This window comes from Miscanthus floridulus, chromosome 13, assembly GCF_019320115.1.
Source record: "Miscanthus floridulus cultivar M001 chromosome 13, ASM1932011v1, whole genome shotgun sequence".
NCBI classification, from domain to species: Eukaryota; Viridiplantae; Streptophyta; class Magnoliopsida; order Poales; family Poaceae; genus Miscanthus; species Miscanthus floridulus.
Window position 1 is genome coordinate 87,175,489 of NC_089592.1, and position 23,661 is coordinate 87,199,149.

At 44.5% G+C, this 23,661-nt stretch overlaps 1 pseudogene; it reads right to left on the reverse strand.

The window, feature by feature from the left end:
- Nucleotides 1–1,592: 1,592 nt before the first annotated feature.
- LOC136500871 (uncharacterized) lies at nt 1,593–5,367 on the reverse strand (annotated as a pseudogene).
- Nucleotides 5,368–23,661: the final 18,294 nt, after the last annotated feature.

Genomic DNA, 23,661 nt, shown 5'->3' on the forward strand with positions numbered 1-23,661 from the left:
AATAACGACGCTCCAACGCCTTCGACACGAGAAAATGCAACTTCTTCGTGTTACTGGCCTCATACAACTCCCACCTCCATCCATTCTCTCGCAATTTAGGCACCAACATACTAATCCTGAAACGATGCTGGGAGGGCGGAACACCCAAATATTCATGTAGCCAGGTTAAAACTTGTTTGCGGCTATAATCTAGTGGTGAAATCAGTTCTGTGTCAAAGACCTGAAACTCACTAAGGTCTACCCCGCTGTCCGCATATCTGATTTCATCATTGCCATGGTAAATTCTGAAAGGAACTAAATTGGTCGATATTCCTGGTCGCATCGTGCAAAGTATCATGTCAGTTATATGAAGTACCATGCGAACTAAACAAAATAAACTAAAACAAAACTAACCCTAAGTAAATCGAACCTTACAACCTAACTAAAAATAACTAACGACAGCTAAAACTAACCCTAAAAATAACCCTAAAAATTTAACTAAATATACTAACTAATCTAACCTAACAAACTAATTAATCTAACCTAATGTACGACTACAAACTAAATATACTAATTAATCTAACCCTAAAAAACTAATTAATCTAACCTAAAAAACTAACCCTAATGTACGACTACAAACTAAATATACTAATTAATCTAACCCTAAACATATCTAACTAAACAAACTAAACTAACAAATTCTAAATAAACTAACTAAAAAACTGAAATATAAATTTACAAAAAAAAAACCTTACCTGCACAACACCGGGCGAGCAGGCGGCGCGTGGGCAGGGTGGGGCGCGGCGGCGGCACGCCCTCCGCCGGATTCGGCACCGGCCGGCGCAGGGAGGCTGCCCACGCGGCGAGGCGGGCGAGCGGCGGCGGCCGACGGCGACGCGGTGAGAGAGAGAGAGAGAGAGAGAGAGAGAGCAAGAGGGAAGGAGGAAGACGGGAAGACACCGGCTAGATATTTTAGGACCTATCGACCAATGGAGAGCCAATAGAACCTTATCGGTCCCCGCGCGGCCGATAGGCCTATCGGCCCGATATGGCCCACTTTGCCGTACGAGGCAGCCCCAGAAGCTGATAGTCATCTAGTCGCCTATCCAGTAGCATGACAGGATACTAGATTTGCAATTCTTTTTAATCAAATACTACATTTGCAATTAATCATTAAAAAAATATTATGTTAAAAAAATTCGAGTGTTGTTGGTTCGAATACTTTGAAAGCTTGTCTCGATCGGCATCGGACGGTTGAGATCATGGTATAGATTATAAAGAATTCATACATTTTAAATTGAAGTGGCCAGACGAATTCATAGATTTTAAAGAAGGTTTTTGAATGGGACTCAGAGAATCATTCAAAATAATTTTTAACTGATCGGTGAGACAGCGATCAATCAAATTCAAATTTTAATTTGATCAATCAAATCCAAAATTAATTTGAAGTTTACAGCTGAAAGCGACAGAAATACAAGAGAGGGATTTGCTTCTTCCTCTCATGTCTTCTCCTTCCTTCCTCCCTCCTCCCTCATCTTGTTCCATAAAAATGGAGGCGCTCAAGGGGTACTCAATTGCGCAGGAGAAGATAGGGCAAAATCTGCTCTGCTAAAAAGGCACAACATAATTGTAGCAACAGAAGAAACAACGCAGCTCAGCATGGAACAACAATCATGGATATCTATAATAGCAGGGCAAAAATCCTCCTGAAAATAGGAGCAAGATATAACTGATTTACATACGGATGGCCTCTTTGACACGGCTTATGCCGGCTTCGGCAATCGAGGCACTGTAGCGTGAAGCCGTTTTGTAAGCCGGGGTTAAAATGAACTAGAAGTCGAAAAAAAGTTAGTTTTTCTGGCTTCACCGGCTTTGGCTTCACCGGTGAAGCCGTTTTGGATGAGCCGTGCCAAACGGGGCCTTAGTGTAAGCACTCTTCGCTGCAGGCTCACGACTTGCTATCTTGACAATCCCCATTGGCCGAAAAGAGGTGGTCCAGCCCATGTTTCAACTATAAAAGCGTAAGCTACTTGTCCCGTTTGACAATGGCAACAGACATATATTCTGCTGGGAGGGTTTGGTCTATCGATACCGCAGGAGGAAGGTAAAATAATTCATACTTATTTACTATGTTAGATGGATGCTAAATTCTGTCCCCAACCCCGATTATGTTCACTTTTCAATGTTCGCTGCTGACAAGCTTCAGTTCAGAGTTTGATTGCCTTCGCTTTCATGCTGGCCATACCGTCCAGCACACCTGGTGGCACTGTATCTTCCGCCATAGTTGATCACTTGTGAGGCTTCCTCCTTGCGTAAGTGTAAGCAAATTGACGAGTCTCGTCGGCTTCAGTAACAGGCTTGGCAGGAGGTCGCTCCAGCTTCGTGCCATCATGGTGCTTACGCATGGTTTCCAGCTGCTCTGGGACATTGTTTTGAGGTGGGTATATCCTTGTGCCAAGGCTCAACATCTCTGAGATACTTTCAGCATTTCTTAAACTGTGCATTGTGGAGTATCCATTCATTTGATGACCATCCCTGACTCTTGCATATGGATCAGGAGAACTTTGATGGACTATGATGTTTTGACCACCGAAGTTCTTCAGAAGGTCTTTCATGTGGGCGCATTCTCTGATGTCACATGCTTCACTGGAATATGCTAGACTATGGTTAGCTGCTGGTTGATAGAAGCCTCTTAAGCATCATGGAAGGGTAAACTGCACTGCGCTCCTCTGGAACTGTCATTTGGACTCCAAGTGGGATTTTGCCCATCAGTGCATAAGGTTCCAGTGTACCCTGCCATTGTAAGGGAGTACATTGTGAACTAGCAGATGTGCCATTGATTCTGTTGGATGTGAGAAGATGAATGCTCAGGAAAAACCATGAACATCGTGTGCAAAAACAAGAGGTGGAGTGCAAAATCTGGAGCTCTGTGTTCCTGGCTGATCAGCTCGAACCAGTCCATGTCTATGATGTGTCCCTTCACTGCCATCAATAACAGAAGCACAACCAGTCCTTATTTTCAGCACACCTTTCGGTAGTTTACTACAATTTTGCCTGGGATCACTGAGATGATGGAAGGTTTGACTTTCCAATGAGTTCATTTCTGCTGATTTGGCTACATAGGCTGTTTCACTTATGTCTGGTTGAACAATGAGTGCTTAATGGCCCATCCCTAAGTTTGGCTCGTTTCATTGGTGATGAAACAGTGGCAATTTCATCCTTGATAGTAACTGGAGTGGTACTGCTAAGACTAACACATGGGAAACGCTTCTCATATACCCGCCTGTGCGAAATGGGAACCTTCTCTCCAAGACTAGCACTCGTATCCAGAACTCCTTAAGCAGATTGCTCATGGATGCAAACTTGCCAACCATACCATCGTGGTACCACTTGAGGAAATGATAATGTCTTCGTGTTTGAAGCATCATCAGCAACTCCCTTGCCTGAGAAACTTGCGGAGAATAAAGCCCACCATTCAATCCAGGAAAAAAGCTTCTAAGTGGACTTCCAAAGAACATAGCGTCGCCACTGAACAGCTCTTTCATGGTTGTAACGAAGTCTTGTTGCTCCATGTCTGGGAGGTAGGCTGCTAGATGGAGTCTATCATCTTCCGTCAGGAGTGAATTCCATGTCTCCAAAGAAAGAACCTCTGTCAAGTCACCCAGATCATAAAGCTCATAGGGGATATTGCACATCTGACCTCTGGACGCTGCAAGCTCGCAGTCCACCTCTGCCTGTTCAGAGCCAAGAGATTCGGGATCAGGAAAGCTCTGAAGAAGCATTCTATCCTCTCGTGTGAGGTCCTCATCTCCACAACTGTAACCACTCTTCGCTGCAGGCTCACGACTTGCTATCTTGACAATCCCCATTGGCCGAAAAGAGGTGGTCCAGTACTCCAATTGGATCAGATGTAGTCAAAGTAGAGGATAGCGAGCAGAGTTTTGAGCATAGCACCACATTATCCAATAGAAGATTCCTGAGAGAGAACACATGAAAAACAAGGTCTTTGAGCACAGATATAGTCCAGCAACATATTTCACAGAATGACATGTAACATGTTATGGTCAGTGCCTACTAACAACTAATGCATTTCAGAACCAAAATTGAAAGCTGTTTAATACGGATCACACGGCAGCACTGCGATTTTATTTAGGAACATATGTAACCCATGGCAGTATTTCGTTTGTGAGCAAATTTCCCATTTTATTTAGTAACTGAGCTAAAATTACGCACATCCGGTTCAACTAGAGAGTGCCAATGTAGCATCACAACATCAACACAGTGTAAGAGTAATAACATCAGGTTTAAGTGTAACAGAAGGCATTCTGATCTCCAATTACTTGAGGAAGGAACCAACCAACTGAAGCGGTATACAACTTTGCACCATTCTATATTTCTATGATTTTTCACAATGAAACAAGAGTCATCGAATTTATGCAAGGCTAAGATTATGCAGAAACGGTTCCACTAGGGAGCGCCAATGTAGCATCACAACTACATCAATGCATTGGGTTTTAAATTTTACCAAAATCTAGTCTGATCTCCTAAGCAGCCAACCAACTGAAGCGGCACAACTTTGCACCCAATCTATGCGATTTTTTCACACCGAAACGAAACTCGCTGAATTTCTACTGCAGGCGTCCATACTCCATAAACCACGGGAATCAGAATCACCACAATCAGGCATGCCAATTCCGCAACGAGCAAAACCTAACAATCATCACGCGACGGAACCAGCAATCCGCCGCCGCCGAGGTGACGCCAATCGAAACCGCCCGCAGCCGCAGGCAGGCAGTTCCGGGGCCGGAAAAGCAAAGGCCCAGCGCGGCCGCCGGCTACCTCCCCGAACTGAAGCCTACCACGAGGCACCACTACCACTACCAGCAGCCGGATGAACGATCGATCGATCGGTTACTCCACGGCGCGGGAGATCGAGGGCGGGGTGGGGGTGGGGGAGGGTGCTCACCGTGCCGTGCGTGTACGCGCCGGGGATCGGATCGGGCCGGCGTCGAGGATGGATTGGGGAATGGAATGGGGGGGCGGAGTGGGGAGGCGAGACGATGGGTGCGCTACTGCTACTGTACCGCCGCGCTGTTGCGGTGCAGTGCGTCTCTTTGGCAACAAATTGCTTGCTTGCCCCCCTGCTGCTGCCATTCTGTCCGACTCCCGCGGCTTCTCCGCGAAACCCACGCGGGTGGGCGAAAGCGCGGGGATTTAGTGGTGCCACCTGCCGCCTGCCGCCTGCCGTCCTCCAGGCTCCAGCTCCGCGCAGCAGCGAGCTACGTAGCGCCTTGCGCAGCGGCAGCCGCAGCTTTGCTTGCCGGCAAGTGCAGCAGGGCGCCAGCCGCCGCTGCTTTTCGTCGCTCTTCGGTTGCCTTTTCTCTTTCGTTGTCGGTGCCATTCCTTGCTCGCGCAGGATTCTTTGCGTCTACTAGTTGAGAAGTGGAGGAATCGCACTACGAGTAGCATATTTTCTTTCTCTTTTCTTGGTGATTTCCTTTCGAGTTTTTCCTTTCTTTATAATCAAGCTGGCATTTTTATTTGGTCTGCTAGTAATTAAGCTAGCATTTGTTGTGCGAGTGGCTAACCTAGCATTGTTCTCTTCGGTTCGGTGTAGTACTAGTCAGTAAACTACACAATGTTCATAGGTTAGAAAAATTTCGGCACAAAAGTTCTGACACCATAATATATCTTCCTGCGTTCATGACAAATCTAACAGGGCAAAATTTGACAATTTCAACCAAATCTAAGCTCCGTTCGTTTCGCTGAAATTTAGCTTATGCTGATTTGCTGTGAGAGGAAAACTTGTTCCTTCACTGAAAAATACTGTTGGGGGTTTGCATTTTAAAATGGCATTCTTAGGTAAAGTAAAGTTTATTGGAAAGATAATAGAATTGCAATGTATATTATAAATCAACTATTTGACCAAATCTAGCTAACACTATAATTTTCATAACAAAAACTTGGGTTCAAACCATAACAAAGCTGTGAAACTGTAAATCTATATGTTCTTCATTCATGAAAAATCTAACAGCACAAAAATTTATAAGTTCAACAAAATAATGATCAAATTCTGCTTATATTGGTTGTGTGCATCTTAAAATAGCACTTATCGTTGGTAAATGAAGTTTATGGGGGAAACTAATAGAATTGCAATGTATATTTATAAATCAACTATATGACGCAAATCTAGCTAATACCATAATTTAAATTTACCTAACATAATAAAAAAATGATAAGAGACGGTCAAACTTAATAATTGCATTCCTCCTAAAACTGACACTTTAATGAAGCTGCAGCCAGCGATTACTAGTAGACCTACTACGTAGGAGTACCAACTTTGTCATGTTGATAGAACATAGAAGCTAGAGGTGTTTGGTTCTTTAGTCGTTTCTAAAATTCATGTCACATCGAATGTTTAGATACTAATAAGGAGTATTAAATATAGATTAATTACAAAATCAATTACATAGATGGAGGCTAATTTACGAGACGAATTTTTTAAGCCTAATTAATCCGTCATTAGCATATATTTACTGTAGCACCACGTTGTCAAATAATGGACTAATTAGGCTTAAAAGATTCGTCTCGTAAATTAGTCACAAGTTGTGCAATTAGTTTCATAATTAGTCTATATTTAATACTCTATGTATATGTCCAAACATTCGATGTGACAGAAATTTTAGGAGCTCCTGTAGAAACAAAAAGACCCTTAGATGCAGGGTTGGTACTTGGTACAATGGCAAAGGTGAATTTTGTTCCACTGCTCTAGATGATATATCCCTTTCCTCTTTGTCTGGTTTACTCTTTCTCGCCTTTATGACTATTTTTACTTTTCCTTTGCTTATTTGGCTGGCTTTTGACAAGTGACAACGAAATGAGCTTTTGGACTGGAAATGTCAATGGAGTTGTACCGTACATTCAGTCAGGACAAACGCTCCTCGGCGCGACTAGCAAGTCATTAAAGCCGCCCTGTTCGCTTCAAGAATCAGTTTTACTTTTCAGTCATAGGAACATTATTTTTTCTCACAACAAATTAGCTTATCAGCAAGAATTAGCTTTACTTTTCAATTATAGAAACAGTATTTTTTCTCACAACAAATCAGTCGCAGCAGCAATAAGTCCTGCTAAACAAGGCCCAAGTCAGTAGTAGGTCATTCTCCCGAAAGTCTTTTTTGATGTAAATGTCCGGGAAATATCAACTCAAGTGAAAAAACGTGTAGGGGCCCATAATCCTTGTGCAGTACTCAAAATACAATTATGGCATTTCGAGAAAAATCAAATGCTTTTAAGTTTAACTAAATTTATAAAAAAAATTAATATTTATGATATAAAATAAATATAATTAGATTAATTATGAAATATAATGTCGTAATAAACTGATTTGAAGACATAAATGTGATTTTTTTGTGAATATTGTTCACTGTAAATTTAGTCAAACTTTATCTACCTTAACGGACATGAATATCATAGTTGTTTTTTTAGACAGAGGGAGTACTGAAAACAAGGCCAATAATATAGCTAAACTTTAGCCCACTCATAGAGCCATCATGTTCTTTCACCTCACAGTCTCTATCGATCAAGTGGTTGGAAAATGAAGAAGGGAGAAGCGAGAATGGCACGTGGATCCTCTTATATGAGATACAAAGAGAGAGAGAGAGAGAAAAAAGAACATGAATGGCAAAGCCACGTTACTGGAATCACCTTATCAGATATGACACTGCATGTGACTGGTTTTAAAGTTGAGGAAGTTAAATACATAAACCCTCATGGGTTAGGGGCCTTAGCTAGAACTTACTGTAAAAAACAAAGAACTTGGCACCGTGTCAAACAGGTCTTAAGCGTCTGTTTTCTCTTTCGATCAGAGGGGACACACAATATTACATTGGCAAAAAGGAACCGAAAAAGGCATACCGTGCTGCCACTGCCCAGCGGAATCCCTGCCACAACATATCCTGGTATCCGTGCACAAGCAAGTCAACACAAAAAAGGTTTGAAAAAAAAGGCCCTCAGCACCTCACCACTTGTCATCAATTCTCATCACTTTTCCACAAAATATATGATCACCCCCAATTTAGCAGCTCACACTTTCTTATCATCCACAATGACGCCAGAAGACCCCCAAAAAATGTTTAAAAACTGAAACGTGAAGAAAAGCCACAAAGCTTTCAGAAGCATGGCGACAGGTTAGTGACCTACTACTGTCGTCCTTTGTGTGAAGTGAAGGAAAGGAAATGCAGAAAATTGCATGGAACCATGGAATGTATTCGTGCGTGGGACCCACCATATATAGCAGATATGCAGTGTGACCTAACCTAAGACGTTTAAGACAGCCAAATGGGCCTGCATGCTATGCAATTTGGCTGTCCTATACGCCATCGTTAAATCACCAGAGGGAGTAGTTATCTGAACTTTTCATATATTTTTTTCATGGTTAATATTTGTCCGTTGGCTCAGTTTATTAACATTAGAGATCAGGTACAGAATGATAGGCATCTTTTGGTGTTAAGGTCATTTAGGATCTCTAGCAGTAGATCTAGGGTTCGTTCCTTTGAATACGGGATGAACAGAGAAGAAAGAACGGAGAGATGAGGAGAGAGGTGTTGGTGTTTAACCTGAGCCCTCGGAGGGAGTCGTGGAGCTGGCCATCTCAGCTTCGGTGATGGAGGCAGCACACGGGCAGCGACGGGTGGAGTAGAGGTTGCACGGACGTCGATGCAGTGCAGACGGACGGCGTAGCAGTGACGACGGCGAGGGTCAGCGGAGCTTCCCGTCACTGGCTGCGCGCCCTCTTAGATCGGTCTAGGGTTTGTCGGTGGGGTTTGCGGCTCACGGCGAACCTCGTGCTTTGAGCCGCCGGCCCCCACCTCTTTATATAGCGCAGTGCGACGGGGGCCCACCAACCATGTAGGGTTGGGCGCCCCCGATCAGGGTGCGTAACCAAGGCCCAATAGGCCGTTGGGCTTATTGGTTGGAAGATCAATCTAACATTCTCCCCCTTGATCTCACTATTACTTTTATCTTTAAACTTTAAACTTCAATCCTTTTATCCTTACTCATTTCTTCACAGATGATGCATAGAGCATGTCTCATCGTCACGGTCAATCGCCGATAGATTTAACAGCTACAATGCACGTCTCTGATCTGAAATAGTTACTTTAACTTTTGGGCCCTTTATAGTCCAGGAATCATAGGCTTTCCCTTAAACCCATGCCGGCTACATGTTCTCTGAACACGTTGGGTGGTAAGCCTTTTGTAAGCGGATCCGCGAGCATCTTTTCGGTACTTATATGCTCAAGACTTATCATTTGATCCCGGACTTTATCCTTCACAACATAATACTTTATGTCAATGTGTTTGGCAGCACCACTTGACCTATTGTTGTGAGCATACTGTACTGCTGGATTATTATCGCAGTATAACTTCAGTGGTCTATTGATGTCGTCAACCACCTTCAAACCGGGTATGAACTTCTTTAGCCAGTTCACCTGCCCCGTTACCTCATAACATGCTACAAACTCGGCATACATTGTGGACGATGTAGTGACGGTTTGCTTTGAGCTTTTCCATAAAATAGCTCCCCCTGCGAGAGTAAACACATATCCAGACGTGGATTTTCTATTATCTCCCGCATAATCAGAATCTGAATATCCCACTATATGGAGTGAATCAGATCTTCTATACGTCATCATGAGGCTTTTCGTTCCTTGCAAATAACGCAAGACTTTCTTTACCAATTTCCAGTGTTCTATTCCAGGATTGCTCTGGAATCTGCCAAGTAACCTGGTAACAAATGCCAAGTCAGGGCGCGTACACACTTGAGCATATTGCAAGCTTCCGACAGCTGAAGCATATGGAACCACTTTCATTTGATCGATCTCATATTGGTTCCTGGGGCATTGAAAATCCCCATATCTGTCGCCCTTGACTATAGGAGCAGGTGAGGGACTATATTTGTGCATACTGAATTTCTTTAAGACTTTTTCTATGTATGCCTTTTGTGATAGTCCTAATACCCCTTTACTTCTACTCGGTGAATTTCGATCCCTAGAACGAACGAAGCTTCACCAAGATCTTTCATATCAAACTTTGAGGACAAAAACTTCTTTGTTTCCAGTAGTAGACTGACATCACTACTAGCAAGTAAGATATCATCCATATACATGACAAGGAAGATAAACTTCCCATTCTTAAACTTTGCGTAGACACAATTGTCCTCAACATTATCTTTAAACCCAAAATTTTTTATTGTCTGATCAAACTTCAAGTACCACGGTCTTGAAGCTTGTTTTAATCCATAAATGGATTTCTTTAGGCGGCATCCCAAACGTTCTTTTCCTTCCATGACAAAACCTTTCGGTTGTGCCATGTAAACATTTTCTTCTAAGTCTCCGTTGAGAAATGCCGTCTTTACATCCATCTGATGTAATTCCAAATCGTAATGTGCCACTAATGCCATTATGATTCTGAAGGAATCCTTACATGAGACTGGAGAAAAGGTCTCATTGTAATCAATCCCTTCTCTTTGTGTAAAGCCTTTTGCCACAAGTCGGGCTTTATATCTCTCTATATTTCCTTGAGAGTCAAGTTTTGTTTTGTAGACCCATTTACAGCCTACTGTTTTGGCTCCTTTAGGAATTATCTCCAAATCCCAAACTTTATTTGCATTCATTGATCTCATTTCATCTTCCATGGCCTCAAGCCACTTTGATGAATGATCACTTTTCATGGCTTCTTCAAATGAGGTGGGATCATCCTCTATTTGAAATTCTTCAGTGTTGTACACTTCATAATCAGCAGGAATAACTGATTTTCTAACTCTTTGAGACCTTCTAGGGGCCTCCTCATTTGGCACATTTTCTGTTTGAGGCTGTTGTTGCTCCCCCTCATGTGTGGCAATAGGTTCTATAGGATCCTAAGGCACAGGTTCCTCATCATCATTTATTGTTGCCACAGGCGGGATAACAACAGGTGCTGGCACCACAGTATCTTGTACTATCGGTGCAGCAACAGCAGGTAGTGAGAAAAATGGCTCATGAATTATTGGAGTGGGTGCATACACCCGCTTTTCTTCGAGGTCAATTTCTTGAGCTACCATGCTCCCCCTAATCATTTCATCCTCTAGGAAGACAGCGTGTCTCGTTTCCACAAACTTTGTATGTCTGTTAGGACAGTAGAAACGAAAACCTTTTGACTTTTCTGGGTAGCCAATGAAATGGCAACTCACTGTTTTGGGATCTAGCTTCTCAATATTTGGGTTAAAAACTTTAGCCTTAGCAGGGCTCCCCCACACACGCAAGTGGTTAAGTGAGGGTACTCTTCCTGTCCACAACTCATACGGTGTTTTGGGCACCGACATACTTGGTACTCTATTGAGAATATGAATGGCGGTTTTTAACGCCTCCATCCACAGACTCATGGGTAAAGTGGAGTAACTTATCATACTACGCACCATATCCATCAGGGTACGGTTACGCCTTTCAGCTACTCCATTCTGTTGAGGTTCGCCCGGTGTTGAATACTGGACGACTATACCATTCTCCTGTAAGAACCTTGCAAAAGGTCTAGGAACTTGTCCATATGGGGTATGCCGACCGTAGTACTCTCCCCCACGGTCAGACCTGACTATCTTAATCTTTAAATCATGCTGATTTTCAACTTCTGCTTTAAATATTTTGAATTTATCCAACGCTTCTGTTCTTTCTTTAATTGGATAAATGTAGCCAAACCGAGAGTAATCGTCTGTGAATGTTATGAATGAATCATAACCATCCACACTTTTCATAGGAAAAGGACCACATATGTCTGTGTGAATAATCTGTAGAATTCCTGCGCTTCGTTTGGCATCTTTCTTAATTTTCTTTACATACTTTCCTTTTATGCAATCTCTACATTGTTCTAAATATGAGAGCTCTAATAGAGGAAGAATATTATTCTTAACTAGTCTTTTATTCTCCCCCTCGAAATATGGCCTAAACGACAGTGCCATAATTTCAACAACGCATCGTGAGCTCTCTTTCGTTTTCTGTTTCCATTGTTCGATGAGGATACATTTTCATTCACATCACATACGGAATTCACATTTTCACGAAGTGATAACAAATAAAGCTCGTCTTGTCGGAAGGCAAGACCAACACATTTATTATTAAACAATATCTGACATTTGCCATTTCCAAAATGGCAATCATAACCATCATGGTCCAACTTTGATACACTAATCAGGTTTCTTTGCAAAGAAGGTACATAAAGAACATCTCTAAGAAAAAGTATGAAGCCATCTGGAAGCTCTAGAGGAAGATCTCCAACGGCCTCAACATCTGCTTGTACTCCATTTGCGACTTTAATGAAACTTTCGCTTCTTTGCAAAGTTCTCATTGAACGGAATCCCTGTAATGAATTAGCAACATGAATAGTTACACCTGAATCAATCCACCAAGTAGATTTTGAAAACTTTACATACAAGGATTCATTTATGAACGTAATAATGTTCTCACCTTTATTCTTCATTATCATCTTTAGGAAATCGGGACAATTCTTCTTATAATGTCCCGTCTTTCTACAATGGAGACACTAGTCTTTTTCCACTGGGAACTGCTTGTTCTAAGACTGTTACATGGGACCCTTTCCAGATGACTTGGAGGAAGAGCTGTTATTATAGTTCTTTTTCTTATCTTTTAGGTAGTTGACATTACCACCCTGTGAAACTTTTATCCTTTCCTCCTCCTGCACACACATGGCTATGAGCTTTTCTAAATCCCATTTTTTAGGCTATATGTTGTAATTAACAACAAAGGTGTCAAATTCTTTGGGCAAGGAAGCAAAAATCAAATGAATAAGAAACTCATCCTTGAGTGCCAAATCCATTGGTTTGAGCTTAGATGCCAGATTGTTCATTCTCAGTATGTGCTTTCTAATGCCACTGCCGCCACTAGAGTACCTTTCTATAACCAGCTGCTTGATCAGCTGGGTTGCATATGTCTTTGAAGAGCCAATGAACTAACTCTTTATTTTTTCTAGGTACTCTGTGACCGTGTCACAGTCTAGAATTGAGCCCACAATAGCAGGCTCAATCGTGTTCTTTATCACTGCCAAACACTTCTTGTTAGCAGTGACCCATTTCCTATGCTCAAGGTCATAGGACATCTTTACGGGAGCAAAATCCCGTTCTCTGTTCTGCCATGCAGCATCAGTCTCATCTGTCTCCCTCACCGGTGCCACAGGCTGGGACACGGTATGGTGACAACCCAGTCCACCTCAGCGAGGATAAAAGCCAGGTCTATCTTTTTCTTCCACTCAATATAGTTATCACCTTTTAGAGTGGGGATCTCTTTGATACAATTCATCAAGTTGTATCCTCCTGAAAACACAATTCAAATAGTGTGAGAAAAGAAATAACAACAATAATTGCATGCCTTAGTTTAACGTTGGTCAAAATTAAAACATACAATTATTTTATACATTAAATCTACATCACCGTTGGGCAGAAATAGAAATAATGCATAATCATTAAAATTATAATATTGCTATTAACAACGTTGGTCAGAAAATAACAATATCATAATCAACTCATATTTATCTCTTGGCTCTTAAAATCAAATTCTCCCGTTGGTTCGAATTTAATTAAAAGTCCATAATTACTTTAAATACGCAGCGTAAACATTTAAATATGCCCATAATTATTTTTCCAGAAACTCTTAAATATTGCACTGTTCTCTGAACAAAATTGTCGTTGGACAAAAATTGCACAAAGATTTGCATCAACTTCCAATTGAAATTCATCAAATATATATATTTCTGGAAAAAGGAAAAAGAAACTTGAGCTGTTTCTATTCATTAGGCCATTTCGGCCCAGCCAGCACACGCGCGGCCCAGCAGCGCGCAGCCACAGCGCGGCCCATGGCCTGCTTGGCGACACGCGCGTGCTCTCTCTCCGCGCCCAGGCCGCAACCTGGGCCTGGGCCGCGAAACCGTTCGCCCGCCTGGGCCTAAAGCCGGTCCGGCGAACCCTGATCGCTAGATCGGATCGGACGGCTGTCCGGCCGTTTCGCCCGAACAAAACCCCCCCGCTGGCCGCCTCTCCCTGAACCCTAGCTGCATTTCCTCTTTCTCCTCTCCTCTCCCACGGCGACGCAAGTGAAGACGAAGGGAGCGCGCGGCCACCTCGTCACCGGAGAAGAAGAGAGGACGACACCGGTGCCAAGCCCCTCGCCGGTGCGCGCGCTCGCCCATGGCAGAGCGCGCCGCCGTCAAGCGGCTTTGGACCGCTGCCCTGAGCCACGGTCGAGCCGGGCCTCTGTCCGCGCGCCAACCATGGCGGCGGTGATCACCACCCGCACGGTGGTAGCTTTCCGCGCGACGGCGGTGTCGGGAGGACCGGGTAGGTTCCCCTCTTTCCCCTTTCGGTTTCTTTGATTCGGATTTTGGCCCGATTTGCCGATTGGGGTTAGGGTTAGGGTTGGGATGGTCACTGTTTTCTTCTTCCCCCGATTTGAAATTGGTTTTTTCTTTCCTTTTCCCGAGCTATCTAGAGTTAGGGTTAGGTGTCGAAGCTATTCACTGTCCCGATCCTATTTGGATCGGCCATTCTGTTCTTTTCGCCAAACCCTGATCTGTTCTTTAGGGTTAGGGTTTGGGTTATTTCTGTCCGGATTGAAATCCGTCTTTCTTTTGTCTCTCTTCGCGCCGCGCACCAGAGGCACAGCGGAGCCGGCCATGGCGGCCGGAAGGAAAAAGTGTTTGATTTCTTCTCGGGTAACTTTTCTTGTCTTTTCCCGAACCCGATCTACGACTAGGAAGGCGTCTGATACCATTGTTAAGGTCATTTAGGATCTCTAGCAGTAGATCTAGGGTTCGTTCCTTTGAATACGGGATGAACACAGAAGAAAGAACGGAGAGATGAGGAGAGAGGTGTTGGTGTTTAACCTGAGCCCTCGGAGGGAGTCGTGGAGCTGGCCATCTCAGCTTCGGTGATGGAGGCAGCACACGGGTAGCGACGGGTGGAGTAGAGGTTGCACGGACGTCAATGCAGTGCAGACGGACGGCGTAGCAGTGACGACGGCGAGGGTCAGCGGAGCTTCCCGTCGCTGGCTGCGCGCCCTCTTAGATCGGTCTAGGGTTTGTCGGTGGGGTTTGCGGCTCACGGCGAACCTCGTGCTTTGAGCCGCCGGCCCCCACCTCTTTATATAGCACAGTGCGACGGGGGCCCACCAACCATGTAGGGTTGGGCGCCCCCGATCAGGACGCGTGACCAAGGCCCAATAGGCCATTGGGCGTATTGGTTGGGAGATCAATCTAACATTTGGCACTGAATCATGGTGTTTCCTTCATGCAGACCTGACATTATTCATCAGTGCTTGAATCTTGATCCTACTGTGCGTGGCAATGTACTAGCATGATTGCAACAGTACACATGGATCGCCCGGGCCATACAAGACGTTGGAGGATCTGATCATTCTGCAAACTGCTAATCCCATCTGAAAAACAAACTCTGGCATTTACTTGAAAAGATGAGAATGTCCAAGTGACTGATTGAAAGATGAGTGTGTCCAAGAGAGACTGATTGATTGATAGCTAAAATCTGATTGGGCAAACTAAGATTTTGGCTTTTGGCTGTTATTTGGTTTGCTACCAAAATTTGCCAATTTCTCACTTGTGATCTATGGTAAATATCTTTGCCAAAGTTTTAACAACTTTTGCTTGCCAAGTCTTTATCATGGTAAATTTTAGAAGCCAACCAAGGAGGCCCTAAATTCAAGTCATCGACACTATTCTATAACAACAATCCGGTTAGCTCTTGATCCTTCCATGGTTCCGCCCGCCCTAATTGTCGTTCAGTGGTCCCCGAAAACCACCCATCTTTGAAAATAATTGGAAGGTTAGACACGTTTAACCAATTTTTCGACTCAACAGGAGTGCAGGACCCATGTGACAGCAAGAACAGGATAAGAACGTGGGCCCCATTCGCTTCGCTGAAAAAACAAGCCGAAACACTGTTCCGGCTGATTTGTTGTGAGAGAAAAACACTGTTCCGGCTAAAAAAACAAGCTGAAAAAGACGGATTATAAGAGAAGCGAACATGGCCATGGTCTCAAGTCTCAACACGAATCCTGCAAGCTGAAGTACATGAGCCACGTTTATACTTTCTCCGTTCTAGAATAGCATTAATTTTTAAGATAATGTGGCTAAATTTTAAGAAAGAGCATCAAAGTATATGACACCAATTGATAAAGCATATTTTCATAATATGATTCATTTGATGTTATACATGTTATTATTATTTTTTAAGTTGATCAAACTTAAAATAGTTATAGTTCTAGAAGTTAATTTATTGATCGACGCCCACATAAAGCCTATGTCGCAATTGGAGTAGAGTTTAGGGAGGTGGAGGTGTTTGGCAATAGACAAAGCTAGAGTGGAGTTTTTGAAGCTATAGCCGTTTGACAAAACAAAGTTGGATCGAAGTTGCAAATCTAGGGTAGAGCAGTCCCACACACGGCCCATATGACGTGTTTGGGACCGCGATGGGGAGGGCGCGTGGTGCAGTATCGATAGCCTCCCGCCCGTGGCACGAGAAACGCGAGTCCTAGTTCATTTTTGCGGTGGATGTGTTTCATGCGGTGAAAACAATCAACGATTATAAGGGGTGTTTGGTGGAATTATTTTGATTCTAACGGTAGAGCGACACAGATCCGATTATAGGCTGAAAAAAACACGCCCATAGTTTGCTCCCCAAGATTGCCCGGCGTGTGGGGGTGGTTCGTCACCATCACCTTCCGCTAATAAATTCAGCGAGAACGACGACCCCCCGCCATCGGCGCCGGTGACGGACGTACACGTAGTCACGTACGGGACCGGGGTGGTGGGCCGCCGTGGGCGGCGAGTTCGCCGCCGCATTTATTGCATGGACCGCTTCGGTGCGTTAACTTTATTTTGGTGGCTTGCGCGCGATGCATGAGCTCGCTCCTTCTTGGCTCTTGCTGGTTCTTGGACGTGGACGGCGACGGCGACGGCGACGGCGACGACGAGCCCGATGGATCCGCGACAGGATCGATGGATGATCTCAGTGAGATTGGCTTGGAAATGCAGCAAGCGATGCTGACAAGGCACAGGTAGGCAGCTGCAGGCAGCTAGCTTGCATTGGTGTTAGTTGTTGGCCCGGACGTGCCCACGTCTCATGTGCAGGGAGAGTGAGTTTTGGGTTGCTCACCTGTGCAAACACGTGTGCTAATTCAGCCCCCGGGTTAGGATATTAGCTAATGATGGAAATGAAAGCAGGTGACAAGATTATCAGAAGAAATTACAACTTGCAGCGTACTGGAATTGGAGGAGGAGTCCCGCCGAAGCTGGCGTCTGTACTGAATGTTGGCTGCCGGCATTGCATTGCATGCAGCGACGACGACCTGCCCTGCCCTGCACGCACGCCAACCGCACACCAGCGCACTGCCGGCTGCCGGCATTAGTGCATGCCGGAGTTGAGACGGCCGGCCATCCACCGCAACTAATTGCACAGTTGGTAGCCAACATTCATGTGCACAGCGAGGCAGCAGGGACAACGCCGAGACTGCATGCAGTGATCGACAAACGCGTGCATGCGGCGGATCCGTCGGGTGGTCGATCGAGAAGCCAGCCAGTCGCCGCGCGCGGGCACGCACGGACAGAAAAATAGTTGCATGATTGGAGTACTGCATGATTGGAGGATTTCATAGCTAGTATTTATAATACAAATACAATGCAACTATTTTTTGTACCATAAAGTTTTCACATGATTGGAGTAATTGTTGCTCAAAGATTATCAAGTTCAAATTTTGAAATAGACTTTTTCCTTGTGTGCTATTAAAGTTTTTTTTGCAATTTCATACGTGTATTTAAAAAAGTTGAGCGGTCACGGGTGCCACTAATAACATATGAAATTATAAACTTTTTTTCAATTCCTTGTGTGAGCGCTCAACTTTTGTTATGGCACACATGGAAAAGACTCGTCTATTTAGGACGGCTAGCCGAGCCGAGTGGAACAATGACACGCCTTTGGCATTGGGCCATGTTGGGCCTTTGTCATTCAAAACCACTGAGACTTTGCAACCTACACCTGGATCAACGATCTGAACCAGAGCAATGTGTCGTTCAATGTTTGTGCCCGAGCTAACCTGGCCATCGGACCAAACATCTGAACCAGAGTAAGGACCCTCACTACCAAACCTGTTTTTGAAAACAGAGAGACTTTGCAACCAACAACCGGACCAACACTCTGAGCCAGAGCAATGATGTTCGCGCCCAAGGTAACCTGGCCACCGAACTAACCATCTAACCAGAGTAACGACCCTCGGTGCTAGACCAGTTTTCAAAACCAGAGAGACTTTGCAACCTACAACCGGACCAATGCTCTGAACCAGGGCAATGATGTTTGCGCCCAAGGTAACCTGGCCACCGGACCAACCATCTAAACCAGAGTAAGGACCCTCAATGCCATACCAGTTTTTGAAACCAGAAAGACTTTGCAACCTACAACCGAACCAATGCTATGAACCATGTCAATGATGTTCGCGCCCAAGGTAACAGAATCACTGGACCAACCATCTGAACCAAAGTAAGGACCCTTGATACCGGACCCGTTTTTGATACCATAGAGACTTTGCAACCTACAACCGGACCAACGCTATGAGCCAAAGCAATGATGTTCGCACCAAAGGTAACCTAGCCACCGAACTAACCATCTAAACCAGAGTAAGGACCCTTGGTGTCGGACCAGTTTTTAAAACTAGAGAGACTTTGCAACCTACAACCGGACCAATGCTCTGAACTAGGGCAATGATGTTTGCGCCCAAGGTAATATGGACACCAGACCAATCATATGAACCAGAGTAAGGACCCTCGATGCCAGACCAGTTTTAGAAACTAGAGAGACTTTGCAACCTACAACCGGACCAACGCTCTGAGCCAAAGCAATGATGTTCGCACCAAAATAACCTGGTCAGACTAGTTTTTAAAACTAGAGAGACTTTGCAACCTACAATTGGACCAACGCTCTGAACTAGAGTAATGATGTTTATGCCTAAGGTAACCTAGCCACCGGACAAACCATCTGAACCAAAGTAAGGACCCTAGGTGCCGGACCAGTTTTCAAAACCATAGAGATTTTGCGACCTATAATCGGACCAATGCTCTGAACCAAGGCAATGATGTTCACACCCAATGTAACCTGGCCATCGAACTAACCATCTGAATTAGAGTAAGGACCCTCAACCCGTTTTCAAAACCACAGAGACTTTGCTACTGTAACAGAACCGACCAATTATACGAAATTAAGTAAGAAAATCATCCACCAGAGCAGACGATTGAGCAAACTTAAGCCCGTATAACCCGGTAGTCCGTGAAATCACGAAGGATTTCAAACCAACTCGTGTCCCAGCCATGATCGTAATAAGTTTAGCGGTCACCATCACATATTACATAAAAGTTCGCAATCTCAGATACATCAGAGTTTCAACATAGTTATTACAAACCAGTTCGAATAAAAGTAGCGGAAGCCATTTGTTCAAACCACACACACACTCACGCGGAGTTTAAATATAGTGCCAGCGAATGATCATCTCCAACAAAAGCATCAGACGAGACGTAAGGAATGACCATGCCCATGGTCCTAAGCATCACCCATCGCAGGATACAGGCAGTTGATACAGTAGCCGTAATACATCTGCCCATCTGCAACAAGTGGGAATAAAACCCTGAGTACGAGAAGGTACTCAGCTAGACTTACCCGACATAACCGAAAATAAGTGACACCAAGGATTATGAAGGGCTTTATAGTAGGTTAGCTGACTCATTTGCAAAAAGAGCATTTTTAGCATTTCAAGAACTTTTCGAAAAGCATTATTGCCAAGTTAATTATTATTAACCTGTCGACTAGAATTGTACATATACTAGAGTAAACATGTGATTAAGCAGATAATGATAACCAATGATCATTAAACAACTTCCATACTGTCATATTCATTATAACTGTCCAAGTGTTCCATAACATTTACTACGATGAAGTCACTCAAGTCAAGTGCTCACTATCCAGGAGCGATGGCGATTCGAATCGATTCCTAACCAGCTGGTGATTTATTCCTTACACAAATCTCACTCACCCGCTAAAGTGAGATATTGATCACCGAGTCAACTTTCCAGGTATCTCGAGTTTGCCAGGAACCACATGTACCCGGGGGCCGACCGACTGCACTTTGGTCTTATCATCCCGCCCCCGTGTCCTACCACACCTGCTTCGGCACAGTGCGCTGCGGGCAATCTACTCGGCCCGAAAAATCTCCCAGCTTCGCGGTCGGAAGGTACTTTATCCGGCCAGCTAAATGTAAGGCATGCGTTCAACATGACTCGAGGCCCAACAACGGTCGGTCCTTAATCGACACAGACGGAAACACTACAGTCCAAAACTCTGCAAGTCTCCGTCCGGTCTCAACTTCATTTAACACTTAGTTATACCATGACTTCATAGTCATCCAAGCAGATCCAGGTAACCACCTATAGTTCGCAGGTGACAGGAAAGCACCCGACTTCTACCGGTCTAAGCCAGCTAAGCATTGACTCGACTGCGGATACCAGGGTAACAAGGATATAGTATAACAAAGGTAAACAAGGTATAATGCAGCAACGGTTGCAAACAACTCCTGAACGTAATGCATTAATTTAAGGTAAAGTATTTAATTAAATAATTGCAAACCGGGAGAAAATGCTCCGAGGCTTGCCTCTCTCGAAGGAGCTCGGGCGGTGATCGGGGCACTCCGGAAGTTCCTCAACGTCCTCCTCGTCGGCTTCTGGCACTTCCTGCTGCTGCACCTCGAGCTGCTCCTCGGGCTCCTCGGGTATGACGACTGGGTTCTTGGTTTGCAATCCTGTATGATGCAATGCGCGTAAGTGATTATGAAAACGGTGCATCGAAGGAGATGAATGCAATGGATATGTTTAAATGCAAGGTAGTCAACATCATCCAAGGAATTATACTACAAGCACATGTCATCTACTGCATTCTCTTCTACTACTAATATGTTAAGTTAACATATCTTATGAAATGCTTCAAAGATACACCAAAGCTTTACTAATTTCTTAATCACACTTAAGGCAACACTTGCTTAAACCCTAATTAATAATAGGTTTGAATAGCAACATATATTTCTGATGCTCTTAAAAATCTGAGAAAATTACAGTAGCATAATACTACCCTAAACAGACTACCATAAAAATTTCATGGCATTTGGATAAGTAAACTATCCTACACAAAAATGACAAGCTATAGCATAAAAATGAACATGAAATTACTTTGTACTATGAAAAGTGTCAAACAACAGATTGAGTATTTTTCCTACGTTCTTTATAGCATATAATGACTGTACAAAAATCATCACATGCATGTTTTATACAAAATTTGTTCTCTAGCAAAAATAACAAAACTCAGCCATTAAAAGTACTTGAACTACACCTAAAAATTTTCCCACAGCACATGCATGAAACATATTTTTCCTAGGAAGTACATGACATAATAAGATTAACAAACTTAGAATCATATTTTTCTGAAGACTATAGATTTTTCTACACATTTTTCAAGTTATCAGCAATATCCATGATCAAATAAAATCCTACAGAAAATTATCCCAAAAATGACATGCAATAATTTTCCCAAGTAGATCTGGTGATAAGGAACCTAGCAAATTTTGTTTCAACAAATTTGGAGCAAGTTTGATCACCCAAACATTTTTCAAACCATTTCAGATTTCAATTAACAAATAATAAATGGAAATCAATTCATTTAAGAAATACTGGGCCGGCCCGTGGGGAACAGCTGGCCCATGGCCGCAACTGGCCCACGCGGACCGAGCAAAAGGGGAGCGCGGCGGCCTAGCAGGGCCTCGGCCCACGGCTGCTTTCGGCCTGGCAGGCCTGGCTGGCGGAGGCAGGGTGCCTCGCCGGGGCGCGCGCTGGCGCGGCGGCGCGGCTCGGCCAGCGGCCGGCGGCCATCTCCGGCCACGGCAGCGCAAGCAAGCGAGCGCAGGAGATGTGCGAGGAGAAGGCGAGTTCGGTAGGGTAGCTAGGCGAGGCTGGAGGGGAGAAGGAAGACGGATTCCATGGCGGCCGAGCACGGCGGCGCCATGGCCGTCGGTGGCGAGGCACGGGGAAGCTCACCCTGGGCTCGAAAGGCGGCGCAAGCGTGAGCGTGAGTCGAAGGAAGGCGAGGCGGAGTTGTGGGCTTGAGCAATCGGGGAATGGCGCGGTGGTGCGGGAGCTCGACGCCGGCGGAGCTGCGGGCGCGGCGAGCGACAGAGCTCGAGCTCTCGGCTCTGGAGGGGAGGAGAGGAAACGCGGGCGGGAGTGAGCGAGCGCGCGGGCACCAGCAGGTGAAGGCGGGCGCGTGGGCGCGATGTCAGGCCGCGGCTACCGCGCGGCGGGCGACGCCGGCGCGGGGTCGCCACGCGGCGGAATTTCTCTGCCGCGGTCGTGGCGTGGCGTAGCGCGACAGCGAGCAGGCGCGCGAGTGCGGGCGAGCGGGAGGCGCGGCGTGGGCCTGGGCCGTCGAAGCGGCTACGGGAGCAAGGGCGCGGCGCGGAGGCAGGCCGGGCCGCCTGTGCGACTGGGCCAAAAATGAGGCGCAAGGCCCACGAAGGTATAAACCAGATTTTTCAAATTAATTTGAATTCCTTTTTCATTTCAAACGAATTTTTGGACTAAATCAAAGCAGTTTCAAACTTTGGGCCAAAAATAAAAGTTGCTCAAAATTTTATCCTCTACAACTTTGATTTTAAGACCAACGTCCAATTCATTATAGATTTTGAATTATAAAATTAAAGTCAATTTTGACTCGAACCCTAATTTTTGGAGAATTATTTTTAAAGCAAAATTTGGCAATAATTCAAATACAAACCTTGCTCCAAAAATTATGATAAACAATTCTAGATGATTTACAATCATAACCAAACAAGTTCTACTAACCTAGCAAACAAAATCAGGGCAAAACAATTCTAACAAAGGTATGTAACATTCAGGTTTCACAACATGTTTCAGATGTTTCGAAGCAGTATTTCACTTGTTATTCACATGATTAATCATGTATGATTTGGATGCTTGATGATGCATGATATGCGTGATTTGCAGTGCCTAAATGTAGGCATAACACCGGGGTGTTACAGCCCTCCCCCCTTATAAAAATCTCATCCCGAGATTTGGGTTACGAACCATTTGTTATAAAATTCTTCATAAGCTTTTTGTAGATACTCTCCTGTTTCCCAAGTTGCATCTCCCTCATCATGATGATCCCACTGTATCTTGTATGTTTTCACCACACTATTTCGAGTAGCACGTTCCTTAGTGTCTAACACTCGGACTGGTTGCTCACGATACACCAAATCTGATTTGAGTTGAATACCTCGAGGTTCTATTCTTTCCTCTGGAACACGCAAACATTTCTTGAGATGTGATACATGGAAAACTAGGAAAACTGTACTCATTGTCTCAGGTAACTCTAACTTGTAGGCTACCGGACCTCTTTGTTCTAAGATCTTGTATGGTCCTACGAATCTCGCGGCAAGCTTTCTTCGGACTCCAAACCTTTTCTTTTTCATTGGCGTGACTTTCAGATAAACATAGTCACCAACTTCAAACGCAAGGGGTCTCCTTCTTTTGTCTGCATAGCTTTTC